Source organism: Schistocerca nitens, chromosome 6, assembly GCF_023898315.1.
Source record: "Schistocerca nitens isolate TAMUIC-IGC-003100 chromosome 6, iqSchNite1.1, whole genome shotgun sequence".
In the NCBI taxonomy this organism is placed as follows: Eukaryota; Metazoa; Arthropoda; class Insecta; order Orthoptera; family Acrididae; genus Schistocerca; species Schistocerca nitens.
Genome location: NC_064619.1, coordinates 572,891,040 through 572,905,323, shown reverse-complemented (window position 1 = coordinate 572,905,323; position 14,284 = coordinate 572,891,040). Strand labels below are relative to the sequence as shown.

The 14,284-nt window shown below is 42.1% G+C and overlaps 1 protein-coding gene across 1 annotated transcript in view; it reads left to right on the top strand.

The window, feature by feature from the left end:
* Window positions 1-14,284, top strand: part of LOC126262528 (venom dipeptidyl peptidase 4-like) — a 272,420-nt gene that overhangs the window by 113,146 nt on the left and 144,990 nt on the right. The window lies entirely within an intron of this gene.

The window sequence follows — 14,284 nt, the reverse complement described above, 5'->3', positions numbered from 1 at the left end:
AAAACAAAAACGAATAAATATTTCTTAACATGGCATTATAACTTTGCAGAGAAATATTCACTGAACACGTAGTCCAAATTTCAGAGCAATATGTTTAATGGTTTTAGAAAAAATGTTCCTTCTATTTGCTAAAATTAATACGGAGGAGATGGATCGTTTCGGCTTCTCTTAAAGTGAACACTGAACATCATGGAATCGGTGTGTACACGTGTGAGACACCATTATCAGCACCTGACAGAATTTGAACAGGCATCATTGTGGGTCTCAACTTGGCTGGGTGGTTTAATTGTGCAATATCCATATTTGTAGAGCATTCAGATATGCAGTTTCCCACTGCTGGATTGCACGGGAATGTGAGGGCAGAAGTACTTGATTTCAAGGATCCAACTGAGCAGTTTGAACACCATAAGTCTTACTGTGCACCAAGTATATCATAACCCCTTCAAATCTGCACATGCTATCCAGCAACAAGTAATGAACTCCCTGCAACAATTTTGTAAGTATGAGCCAGACAGTAGGGGATTTTACCTTATTTTATTAGCTTTCAAAAAGGTAACTTTATTTTTCTTGTTATGGCCCAGCCGCGGCTGGCAGTGTCGGCTGCCTATAAATATTCTCGTCCCACGGTCTGGCAACAGGAAGTCAGCACCGAGGAAGGCTACCTCAATCACGCGCCTCCCTCGTGTGCTGACAAAGTAACGCCACCCAGGTGTCGCTGACCAAGCCATACTATGGGAAGTTTCATTGCCACCCCCGCGGGTTTCCTGGTCCTGACCAATCAGGGCGGAGGCAGCCGCGTGGTGTGTTGGATGTACCTGGCCGCCCGCCACTGAGGCTCTCTCTCTTGGATGCGTGCCCTGTAGCAGTGAACATATCTCGCTTCTCCCGGTGCTGCGGCGCCGTGGACTTAGTTTTCACAGCCGGCATGCCGCTTGAACTTGCCCGACTGGCAGACACCAACTTTCGTTAGCTTCGCGAACTATGTTTCACCAAACTCTATGCTCTGGCTCACCCTCCCCTCCCTAGGCCTGACGGTGTGACCCTACATAAGGCAAAAGTGGTCAATAAAAGACCTTTTACTTCAACTCTTTTAATCATTCCTTCGTGCCCACAGCCTTCCCATCTGACCGTCCTGTACATTTTGTGGCGGTATGTCATAAAACTCCATTGTATGGTGGATAAAGAAATCATTTTGGAAGGATAAGATGTGTAGCCGGGTGCAGATGCCAGAAGAAGGAATGTATGAGATCCGCCATTACTCTGTGGCCTTGGCACGAAAGAATATTGGTTTAAAATCTTTGCAACAGGCTCTTATTGAGAAAATTATTTCTGTAGGGCATATGCTTTTCCATGTGTGCCGGCATGTACATTGTTTGACAGACTAGGGTTAGAAACCTTTCATGGAGTGAGAGAGATTTTCTGCCTCCCTCCCCATGCCAAGCCATCACAGATTAATCATGACAAAACCCATGTGAATAGGATTGTGCTTAATTTATTCATAAAATTATCATTGGTTGTAACTTGCAGGGTCTGCTGCAATTGGCCAGCGAGATTCTTACTGTAGCGTCCTCATCGCCACTATAGATTCTTGTATCACAAGGAAGCAAGGGAGAGGATGTTGTTACAGGTGGCTGGTATCCTCTTTCTACAACACAAATGCGCATGTGGATTAATACAGTTCTTTATTTACATGAACAGAATGTTTGACTTTAATAGAATCCATGTGTTATGGTACAAGCTCATCAGTAATAGTCCTCCTGCAGACAATATCGGCTATTAGAAACTCCCTGCTAGTTCTGCTATGGTCACTAATCTTGTCGCTATGTACTGTCGTCCCCTGTGAAGATTGAAACCCGCTCTGCGAGTGTACTGGCAGACGCCAACTGCATGACTTTGTAAGTCAGTGAGACGCTCCGGTCAGTGGCGGCGGCATAAATAGATGCTGTCGAGAGGGTGTTGGTAGCGTGTTCCTTGTCAGTGTGTCTCTGGCCTCTATCGTGATAGGCATGCTTGATCAAGCGCCTACTATCGATCTTCGCGCTACATCTTTGTCGAATGTTGTGCTGGCGACAACTTACGCCAGCACACTTACACTGGCAGAAACGGCTGCATTAGAAGAAGGTTAAGAAGTAGATATTTGCAGACAGATGAGCAAAGAAAACATTTGCTGATGGGAGATGGAAGAGTAAAAGACTTTCTGCCAGACGATCCGCAACTTATTTCATGATTACACGTTTATTGTGTTCACTCAACTGTACCAAGGTTATACTTCACAATTACAATCCTTTGTTCATTCATTAAATGTTAGCATACATATCACAGTGGATAATTCATATGTTGATGCTTTACAATAATTAACCAAATTGTTACAGTGACCACTTGTTTCTGTTGTAGATAGATAAGCCTCTTTATTAGTATAGTCATGTGCAGTGTAGGACATGTATGTTCATGCTTGCTTGGGCCACCCTATCAGTTATTATTCAATAAGAAGTTTCTGTTGCATGGCATAGTATTTTTCTTAAATTTGCATGATCGTATGGCGATCTTCCCTTCCCTATATGTCACCAGGGATTGGACTTAAAGCATCTTAGGGCTACGCTAAACGGCTCAACCAGTACATCACATTAGAATGACAATGCTCAGTTTTGTATAGGCACCTGCAATTACCTTTGTAACTGAGCTACACTGATTGTGTATCTACATAAACTTTTCGATCACATTAGAATTTAAAAAATCCAGGGAAGTTTGATCAGGACTTGCAGTCTGTGGGTTTCATACAAATTTAATTGTGTTTGTAGATAATTCATGTATAGGTTTTGATGAGTAAGTTTACAAGTATCAAAATAGGTGACACACTGTAAATGACTGTATCTTTTGACTACATTGACTAAGAAGCTTCAGTTATTTACATCGCCAAGTGACAATAAATTTTAGTGTTTGATATGAATTTCAGCTTGATACCACTGCCTTTTACTGAGAAAGAGGGGTCTTAACGGATGGACAAACTGATAAACAACAAATGGCAAAAAATTTTATATGTTATAATTATAAATTAACTGTTCTCGGAGTTTTTCCTTTACTTGCATTTTGGAACCATGGTTCTTGTCAGCTTTCATGATTCTAGCTCAACGAGAAGTATACTATGTTACTTAATGAGGAGTTTTCGAGTATTAAAATACGTCTATACCCCACAGCCCACCTTATGATGTGTGGCGGAGGGTACTTTGTGCACCACTGTCACTGACCCCCCAATCCCTCCTTCCCTGTTCTATTCGCAAATTGTTCAATGAAATAACAATTGCTGGTAATCCTCTCTGTGCACTCGAATCTCTCTAACAGTCTCTTCATGTCTTTTCGCGAAATGTATGTAGAAGAAAGCAATATATTTGTTGACTGTTCTAGTTACGTACACTTTAGGCACTTTAACAATAAACCATACAGTGATGCTGAATGCTTGCTTCTCTTGCACAATCTGCAATTGGAGTTCGTTGGTCATATCTGTGACTCTTTCGTTCTTGCCAAATGACCCTGCAACGAAACGAGCTACCCTTCTTTGGATCTTCTCTATTCCCTCTATCAGTCCTATCTCGTACAGATCCCATACTGACGAGCAATATTCAAGTATTGGTCGAATGAGTTTTATGTCAGTTACTTCCTCTGTTCGTGGACTACATATCTTAAGGATTCTCGCACTGAATCTCAGTTTGGCGTCTGCTTTTTCCACAATTAATTTTATGTGATCATTCCACTTCAAATCGCTTCGTGTGCACACGTGCTAGGTATTTTATGCCAGTAACTGCTTCCAGTGAATGTTCTGAAATCTTGTAGTTAAATAATAACGGGTCTGTGTATTCGAAATCCATTACATTTGTTTATGATGAGGATGAGTTGCCACTCTCTGCACGAAGCGGCGATCCTCTGCAGGTCTTTCTTCATTTAGCTACAATTTTCAGATGTAGTGAGTCCCCTCTGTACAACAGCAGCATCTGTGAAAAACCTCATGGAACCTCCGACGCTATTTACTATGTCATTTATCTATGCGGTGTAAAGTAAAGGTCCTACAACACTTCCCTGAGTCACCACTGAAGTATGTGACGTAAATGGCTGTATCTTCAGAGTGCCTTGACTTAGAAACTTACATTTTTTACACCGTCAAGGGACCGTAAGCTTAGTATTTGACAGTTAGACAGACAGATGACAAAATTATCCTATAATGATTCCGTTTTTACCGACTGATATACAGAACACTAAAAAGACTAGATTTTTTAAAGTAATATTAGTATCTTATTAGATATGTTTTATACATTGTGCAAAACAATGCACCATCGTTCAAATACAATCATTCTTTTGCTATATCAACCACACTTAGGTCAATTCTTAATACTATAGCTGTGATTACATCATGATCTGAATACTTCTTTCAGAAAATTGACAGACATTAAAGAAACATGAATTTACTGTCAAAACTTACAATTTTCAGGAAAGGGTCTGTAAAATACCAACATTTGTCGGTGTAGGCAGTCTTCTACAGTGTTATAAAACACCACTTAATTCCCTGCAAGGTCTGTGCTACACAGTCCCATCTCATCTGTTTGCGATCCAATTAAAGGATTCTGGAAGGAGACCAGCCCACACTTACAAAAAGCAGTATACAGAGGGTGTAATCAGAATCGCAGCAGTAGCTGCGTGCACTAGATATGAGAGTGGAGAGGGGTAACACCACATATCTATATTTAAATAGAGACAAGCTTATACATTCTAGAGACATGATGCCAAGACGAAACTTCCATTTGTGCTACACAGGAGGAATACTTTGGTAGCAAGAGTCAAACTGGAAAAAATAGGCAATGAAGTGCTGGAAAGAATTTCGAGGACATGTAAAAATCATATGGATTACCATATAAAGTGGAACTAGTCGACAATGAAATAGATATTCCAATGGACCACTGTGTGGGCTACTACAAAAGATTCGTGTAGACTGCTATTAGCTTATGGATTTCGGTATAATGCAAGATTTTACTGGGATTTTTAACAAAATGGTGATATTTGACTACTTAACATCGAATAATAACCTCTTTCAGCCAGAAGGAGACTACCAAAGAAATGGTGCTGTTCTGTTTAACAGAATGAGCTCAGACTAAAGATATGTCACAAATTTACATGTCAAATCACAAAGCCATGAGCGAACGAAGTTACCGTTAACCAGTTTACCAATTTTGTGAAGTGAACTGATACTCATCTCCTAGAAACCTTTACATCTTTCCAGGCTAAAGAACACGGTACTAACAGAATCGAAGCTACGATTCACAACTGTGGTATGGAGGCTTAGCTTACAAAACTGCTGCGTTTTGTAAATCGTCTATTGGGGCAATAAAAACACCGCAAGATGACTGATGTGTAAGTAAACCATACAGACAGTGAAGATCAAGAAAAGATTTTAAACTATGATCTGTCGGCCAGTAGTTTTAATTATTTACGTATAAACTATGTGGAAATTTGTAACAAATTCCAACAAAAACGATGTAAGTGTTCCATGAAAGTGTTATATTAAAGCAGGAGAAAGATTTTTCCACAGTGAACATAGTTCACCACAATACTATCACTTATATACACTACTGGCCACTAAAATTGCTACAACACAAAGATGACGTGCTACAGACGCGAAATTTAACCGACAGGAAGAAGAAGCTGTGATATGCAAATGATTAGCTTTTCAGAGCATTCACACAAGGTCGGCGCCGGTGGCGACACCTACAACGTGCTGACATGAGGAAAGTTTCCAACCGATTTCTCATACACAAACAGCAGTTGACCGGCGTTGCCTTGTGTAACGTTGTTGTGATGCCTCGTGTAAGGAGGAGTAATGCGTACCATCATGTTTCCGACTTTTATAAAGGTCGGATTCTAGTCTCTCGCGATTGCGGTTTATCGTATCGCGACATTGCTGCTCGCGTTGGTCGAGATTCAATGACTGTTAGCAGAATATGGAATCGGTGGGTTCAGGAGGGTAATACGGAACGCCGTGCTGGATCCCAACGGCCTCGTATCACTAGCAGTCGAGATGACAGGCATCTTATCCGCATTGCTGTAACGGATCGTGCAGCCACGTCTCAATCCCTGAGTCAACAGTTGGGGATGTTTGCAAGACAACAACCATCTGCACGAACAGTTCGACGACGTTTGCAGCAGCATGGACTATCAGCTCGGAGACCATGGCTGCTGTTACCCTTGACGCTGCATCACAGACAGGAGCACCTGCGATGGTGTACTCAACGACGAACCTGGGTGCATGAATGGCAAAACGTCATTTTTTCGGATGAATCCAGGTTCTGTTTACGGCATCATGATGGTCGCATCCGTGTTTGGCGAAACTGCGGTGAACGCACATTGGAAGCGTGTATTCGTCATCGCCATACTGTCGTATCACCTGGTGTGATGGTATGGGGTGCCATTGGTTACACGTCTCGGTCACGTCCTGTTCGCATTGACGTCACTTTGAACAGTGGACATTACATTTCAGGTGGGTTACGACTCGTGGCTCTACCCTTCATTCGATCCCTGCGAAACCCTACATTTCAGGAGGATAATGCACGACCGCATGTTGCATGTCCTGTAAGGGCCCTTTTTGGATACAGAAAATGTTCGACTGCTGCCCTGGCCAGAACATTCTCGAGATCTCTCCCCAGTTGAAAACGTCTGGTCAATGGTGGCAGAGTAACTGCCTCGTCACAATACGCCAGTCACTACTCCTGATTAACTGTGGTATCGTGTTGAAGCTGCATGGGCAGCTGTATCTGTATACGCCATCGAAGCTCTGTTTGACTCAATGCCCAGGCGTATCAATGCCGTTATTAGAGCCAGAGGTGGTTGTTCTGGGTAGTGATTTGTTAGGATCTACGCACCCAAATTGCGTGAAAAAGTAATCACATGTCAGTTCTAGTATAATATATTTGTCCAATGAATACCCGTTTATCATCTGCATTTCTTCTTGGTGTAGCAATTTTAATCGCCAGTAGTGTATGTTACCGAATTAGGACTGTCTCCAACAGTGTTATGCCACAGTTCTTAAGAGAAATAACTAGTGTATCGAACAGACTTTAACCATTCCCTATTAAAGATTTCGAGTATTAAAACGCATTTGTAGCACTATTGTTGTGACTGAGTTGTTCTATAGCAGTAAAAAAGTCAGCCTCTCTTTAGTATATTTATTACATCTTCCAAGTGTTCCGGTAATAAAATGTGGTGCTGTGTGACAGATGGCAGTACACTTTACTTTACATGATACTTTGGATATGAATGACATAGAAGGTAAGTAGACGTATTGATAGTGTGTGCAGTCTGCACTGCATTAGAGATAAGCAGTCACAAACACTGTGCCAGAGTTAGCAAAAACGGCTGTATAGTTATGTATGTCCAAAGGATGTACCTGTTTTTCGTAAAGTAAATCGCACGTCGGCATTTTGCACTAAGATTTCTAATATGTACATAGTGCAGCTCTTAATATAACGGCTACGACTGCATCATGATCTTAATGCTTCCTTCGAAATAACTGATCTATACCACACAGTTCTGTATCAGCCGTAAACAAGTGCTTTGCAACCTGGGAATAAGGTGCCAGAGACAACTTGCACACTCCACTAAGTCAGTAGCGACTTAATGCTGCATCAGGGTGTGTTGTATGGAAAAATATTCGATTCCGTTGCCACACAAACTACCTGTAACTTGAGATACTTGAGATACTTTGGAGTAAGTACGAGGAGCGACATAAAGTCGAATGATAAATAAGGATATGTAACTCATCTACGAAAGAAGAGGTTCACAATACACTTAATTGACTGATTTTTTCAGGTTGCTGTATATAATTCATTGCCAACATCCATATGTGATATTACTTCAGTAGCATCACAGTGATTTATAGACACTCGTATATAGAGCAGTATACACAGAAGTAATAGCTTTTTGCAACAAAAGCTTGGTAGCTACTTTGCAGCGACCTGAAGTAGAATGAGAACATAAAGCTATAGCAGATGCTGGGCTGAGGGAAATCTTAAGGAAATGTAATTCATCAAAAAATAAATAAATAAATAAATAAATAGATAAATAAATTGAGTGGTTTACAAAACACTACTAATGGTAAAATCACATTATGTAATTGGTGGTGACTAACCTCACCGGTATAAATGAACCAGAGAGTAGCGTTAGAAGCTCTGTGTCACTGCTAGCAACTTATCAGGTTGCTATACCTCGTAAAAAGACTACGTATTTATCCGAAAACACTATTGGGTAAATTCAATGAAACTGTTGTAAGACGTCGTGGTCTCCTGACTTTCATTGCTTACATATTCCGCCCTCACAATCATATTCCGCACATCAAGACGCTTCATTCGAACCCAACTCAATAAGATGAAGTCAATGTTGTATGAATTCATGTACACGATATGCAAATAACAAGTGCACACCGAAGTTGAAATACCCAAGGCTGGCGTACACACACACATTCAAGACACGACGGTCACAAAAGCTTTTAGTTCAGGAGAGGCAAACCGCATGCCAGGAGGCTAGTCCCTTCAGAGGATGAGTCAACCTATCTACGTCGGCCGGCGACCACCCACAGAGCAGACAGCATTTGCCTCATTGAAAGGGAGAACGACTCCATGTTCGGCTTAAAAGCAAATTCCGCTACATTGTGTGGGAGAGCCCAGCCTACGCATTCTTTGCACATAGCACGCAGTTTCAGCGGTTTTCACAGGGAGACAGCAAACACCAAACGCCGATACTACAGGTTTCCGGATTGGTCGCCTTAAACAAAACGTCATTCTCCCGTTTTAGAAGAGCAATGCTGATTGGCAGACGATATTCCTGATGCATTGAACTGAAGGAGTAATGGAAGGGACCAAAAGATATACCCCTTCACGTCTGGCGTGGAGAGGGGCCGTTCCGTTGTCGCTCTTGGAGCGAGAACACGTAACGAGAGCGTGCGCACTCATACGTGTACTCAAAGAGTGAGGAACAAGTTTCTCCTCAGTGCTACACTGGGAGAGCACCTCTGTCGAGAGCGGATCGGAGTGCAACTCGCTATATTGAGTTCTTTGCTGTTAAGCGTTGTTCACTGTGTTGGCCGCCACACTTATTGTGCGGTGTGAACGGACACAGTTATAGTTAAACGCCTGTGAGCGAATTTTTGAGTGGCATCGCGGTGGACTGGTTATCTGACCAGCGTAGCTCGCCAATAGTTAGACTAGGGGCGAATAGGAGTCCTTGACTTCATCAAGGCGTAGGGAGAGTTTGATTGGCGAAGGTCAATCCAGGTAGAACGAGAATTATCTTATTTTTCAGCAGCGAGCGGCGCAGACAGCAGTCATCGCAGCTTTCGGTATTGTGCACCACAGCTCTTGCGAGCCCCATATTTCCCCCACAACAGTACACTTCACTGCATTTCACACGCGACAGCCTCGACCGTACCTAGCAACATTATAACGGATAACTAATCAAGTTCAGTAGGCGTAGGCGGGGCTCTCAGCCATTCTGCCAAGTCAATAACAATCTTAAACTTTGTATAGAAATTTCATTAGCGAATCCTATCCTTAAGAGGTAATTTCACAATCCGAAAAGAACCCGGAAATAACTTGTTCAGTTCATAACTAAAAGTGCCATTGTGATTTCTCAGAATTTTTGCAAAATAAATAATAACTTTCGTTAGTTTCATGTTTTTCTTACACTAACTAGCACTACTCCAGTACCCAAGTATCCCACTAGTTACGTAAGCAATTTTGTGAATTTTTGTGTAATTTCCTACAGCGGACGACTCCAGAAGATATTTATTGCTGAAAGTTTTCAGGTATTTCTCTTTAGAACGTTAGGAGCGTCTGTCTGACTTCTGTAGTAGTGTGGGGGTGGAAATTGCATCTTGCAGGAGCCACAGGGTAAAGGGTACATCTCATATTAATTCGTTGCGCAGAATGACAGAATAGCATCCACACGTCGCTCACACTGTATTCAACGTAGTGTGTGATATACAGTGCAACCACCATCGTACGTCTCATGTAGCGATCATAAGAATAAGATGAGACAGAGATTACTGGTATGTAAAGAGACATATAAACAGTCCGTTTTTTTATTCCGTTAGTGCACGAAAAGAAATCGTTAATACTGTGCATGAAGACCTGCAGAGGATCGGCGATTGGTACAGAGAGGAGATACATGTTAATATCGCTGCTGCACATAAACCGGCGAAGAGATCCAGCACTGTATGATTATGTTATTGGTGGAAACAGTGACTATCTTGAGATACTTTGCAGTATGTACGAGGAGCGACATAAAGTCGAATGACAAATAAGGATATGTAACTCATCTACGAAAGAAGGGGTTCACAATACACTTAATTGACTGATTTTTGTGAGTATTTCTCTTCAGGTTGCTGTATAGTGTTATAATATGCACATTTGTTTGGTTTCTAGTTACGGCAAATTAAATGTTATAGGGTTTCTGACGTGGCGGTGCGTATTAGTTACACCTAAGTTGTGTATGTAATCCTTTTGTTGCACTTGTTTATGACATGTAGCAATTATACAATGAATATGCATTATAATTAGATCTACCGCCATGTGCATGTGCACTGGCCATGTAGGACGTACAGGAGTGACAGCAGTGATAGCAGGCTACTCTCCGTATCGCGGCAGTGTTTAGAGGACTTTGGTTAAACGATAGACTGCTACTATTACTTCACGATCTGAGTCACCGAGAATATTACGAAACCCATATATTAGCACTTGAATATAACAGAGAGATGAAAAACCAGCCCCAGGAATTACATAGGTCCATGCCAAAACGTCGGAGGGCTGCACGTAAATGAAACTTATTGCATATGGGTGGGCACACATGTTGCCGAAGTTGTTGTGATTATGCTGCTGACCTTTCGCTGGGAAGCCCTGACACATCCTCCATACAGTCCCCATCTCTGGCCGTATTTTTGGAGCTCTGAAGAAAGACATTCGCGGCCGTTGATTTATTTTGGACAATGAGGTGCACGCCTGGGTACAAGCCTTGTTCCGCAGGCAACCGCAAACATTTTTCCACGAATGCACTGACCGCCTTGTCTCACAGTGGGGTAAACGTGTTAATAATTATGGGGTTACTTCTGAAATAATAAACAGTTTACTTTGAAACGGTACAGTAGTTCCCGCTCCATAAGCAGCAGGTTTCGCTGCTCGCTCGCACCGGGAAATACAAACACAGACGGCTCCGCCGCCAATTTTATTACACGATGCGGCCGGCCGCGGGTGCAACAGAACCCATGTGGACGGGTGGCAAGAAATGTGTCAGGCTTCATAATACGTATTTATATGTGTTGTGTATTATGCATTTCTTGTACGTAAATGTGAATCTGCACATGAACTTTCCTTATCCTCTTCACATATTTCCGTAAAGCATGGCGAAATCTTAGTTGGGAAGTAGTTCTGTAGTATAGTAGTGCTAACCTTACTCCAGGGTAGGGGATCAGAGAGACAGCACAAGCAGGTCAAAGTCAAAGACGTTCCAGTGTCACAAGACCTGGGGTGGAGAGGTTGGTCACGCCCAAGTGGTTCGACCACCCCATCCACCGGGGTCCAGGAAGACCTCCGGGTGCCCGGCATGTTCTGGGAGTGTTACAGAAGACGTGTAAGTGAGCAGACGTTCCCTCAGTGCGTCTATCTCAATGTTCAAGCATGGAAGAGAGGTATTTGAATATTTGTACTAATTCTTTTATTTCCAGCTTTGGATTGTGTAAGGAAATGAATGTTCTCGTTTAATTTCGGAAATTTTCCCCCTGTGTTAATGTATCTGGTCCCCAGTTTGCCCGTTATCCTCCTCACATTGTTGAAATGAAATGCCGTGTGGCTAGGGCCTCCCGTCGGGTAGACCGTTCGCCTGGTGCAGGTCTTTCGAGTTGACGCCACTTCGGCGACCTGCGCGTCGACTCACGTAGTTGATGTCCCATGTAAAATTTTGGGAGACTTTGGTGGTATACGTCTGGCCAACGCAATTCCGTCTTGCCTGTAGAAATGTACGTGCAGATTAGTAAATAATATACCCGAGCTATAAGTTGTAAAACTGAAATATGTGTAAACTGGAACAATTGCTGCAATCGCTGTAAAGTCGAGAGATAATGTTTAAAATAAATAGGTAATCAATTGTCATCAATCTTTAACATACCTTAAAAATCACAAAGAAGTCAAGTTACAGGAAATCATTTAAAATAAAAGCTATAGAATGCAGGGAGCCACACATCAGCGTGTGAGCCCTCCAGCTCCTTGCCTAGTATCGTACAGAAAGGGCACATTCTCTAGGTAGCGCTCTCAAGCTCCCTTCCCCAGTTATACGTTGCGCAATTTTCATTCAGGGTTTGACGAAATCAACTTACATCTGGCGTCCCTAGGCAAGGAAGTTAGACGGTAATCTTTCAACTTATCTCTTACATCTATAGTTGAAATGGAGGACTGTGGGACGTCAGCTGGTATAAATTAATATAAAAAATGAAGAAATTCCTCCGGCTGTATTTAAGGTGTCGATTTTATTTTGGCAACTAGTTTCAACGTTGTAACAACGTCATCTTCAGGCCCATACACTTGTTGACGTCAACTGCGAGCGGCAGATACTAGAAGTCAGTGGTAAGATACGGACGTGCTCCGTGTGGAGGGTGGTTAGTAACTAGTACTAGCTACGGAGCACGTCCGTATCTTACCACTGACTTCTAGTATCAGCTGCACGCAGTTGTCGTCAACAAGTGTGTGGGGCTGAAAATGACGTTGTTACAACGTTCAAACTAGTTGCCAAAATAAAATCGACACCTTAAATACAGCTGGAGGAATTTCTTTATTTTTAATATAAGTTTACTTACTGTTTTTCCATCTATAGAGTTTTCATTTGACTGCCTCTTATACATCTACAGCATCAGCTAAAAACTTCGTGGGGAGTACTTCAGTTGTATGGAGAACATAACCCCAGTTTAAGATTGAAATTTAGCTTATCATTAACGGCTTTCATGATTTTGGCAATAAGTAAATCATTTGTGAACAAAAAAACCAAACAAACACCGACCGAACAGAGCGTGAAGGCCCAATGGTACCGACCCGTCCGCCGTGTCATCCTCAGCTCTTAGGCAGCATCTGATGCGGATGCGGAGGGGAATGTGGTCAGCACACCACTCTCCCGACCGTTGTCAGTTTTTGTGACCGGAGACGCTACTTCTCAGCCAACTAGTTCCTCAAGTGACCTCATACGGGCTGAGTGCATCCCATCTGCCAACAACATTGGGCAACCCGAATGGTGACCCATCCAAGTGCTAGCCAAGCCCGACAGCGTTTATCTTCGGTGGTCTGACGAGAAGTGGTGTTACCGTTGCTGAACAAGGTAGAGGAAATTGTGATCATAAACGAGAACCAGGCATCACTCAACTGGAAAGATCGTCCGTCATGGAACATCTCGACGCTCTTTTTCACAGCAGTACGACGGACCAAATCAAATTGTTGTCTTATTACAAGACTTGCCGCCACGTAACATGATATAGGTCTAATTACAAACACTGTAGCTTCAATTTCCGAAGGAACTAAATACAGACGAGATTTTGTGTTACTGAGCTTTCACTTATCAACATTACCAAGTTGTGGTCACTGTTCGCTGCTGCTGATTAAGTTTCGATCGAAAAGAACATCGTGCTTTCAATCTCTATGCATAAGAGGCAACGTCCTGACTGACTCACTGACCCATCATCGCCCAGCCCAAATCGCTAAGGATAGGCGCTTGAAATTTCTAGAAGCTGTGGATCTCATACAGCAGGCTTCATTTAAAAAGTAACTGGCTGAAATTCCACACCTAAGTGGATGAAATAGGGGATGAAAGGCTTTTTTAAAGTATGTCGCTATTAAGGGAACTTCGAAGAAAACTGATATTTGGCTTCTCAGACAGAAAATAAAAAATAATTGTTTCAGCATTTTTGGAAATTCAACCACTAAGGGGGCAAAAAAATGGGCGAAAGTTTCTCTGAAAATAAATAATTACTAAAGAAGAACTGCTAAAAGATTTTTAAGCCTACATCTATGACAACTGGTATTTGAGTTTTTGGTTAGAAACAAAAAAATACGTGTTTCAGTGTATCTGGGAATTCAGTCCCGAAGAGACTGCAATAGGGAATGAAAATTTTTCAAGAAATCATTTTGTTACGTTAAAAAAAAGTTACGGCTAAATTTAAGAAAGCTGATATTTGACTTCTCGGTTAGATGTAAAGAAATATTTGTTAGGGAATGAA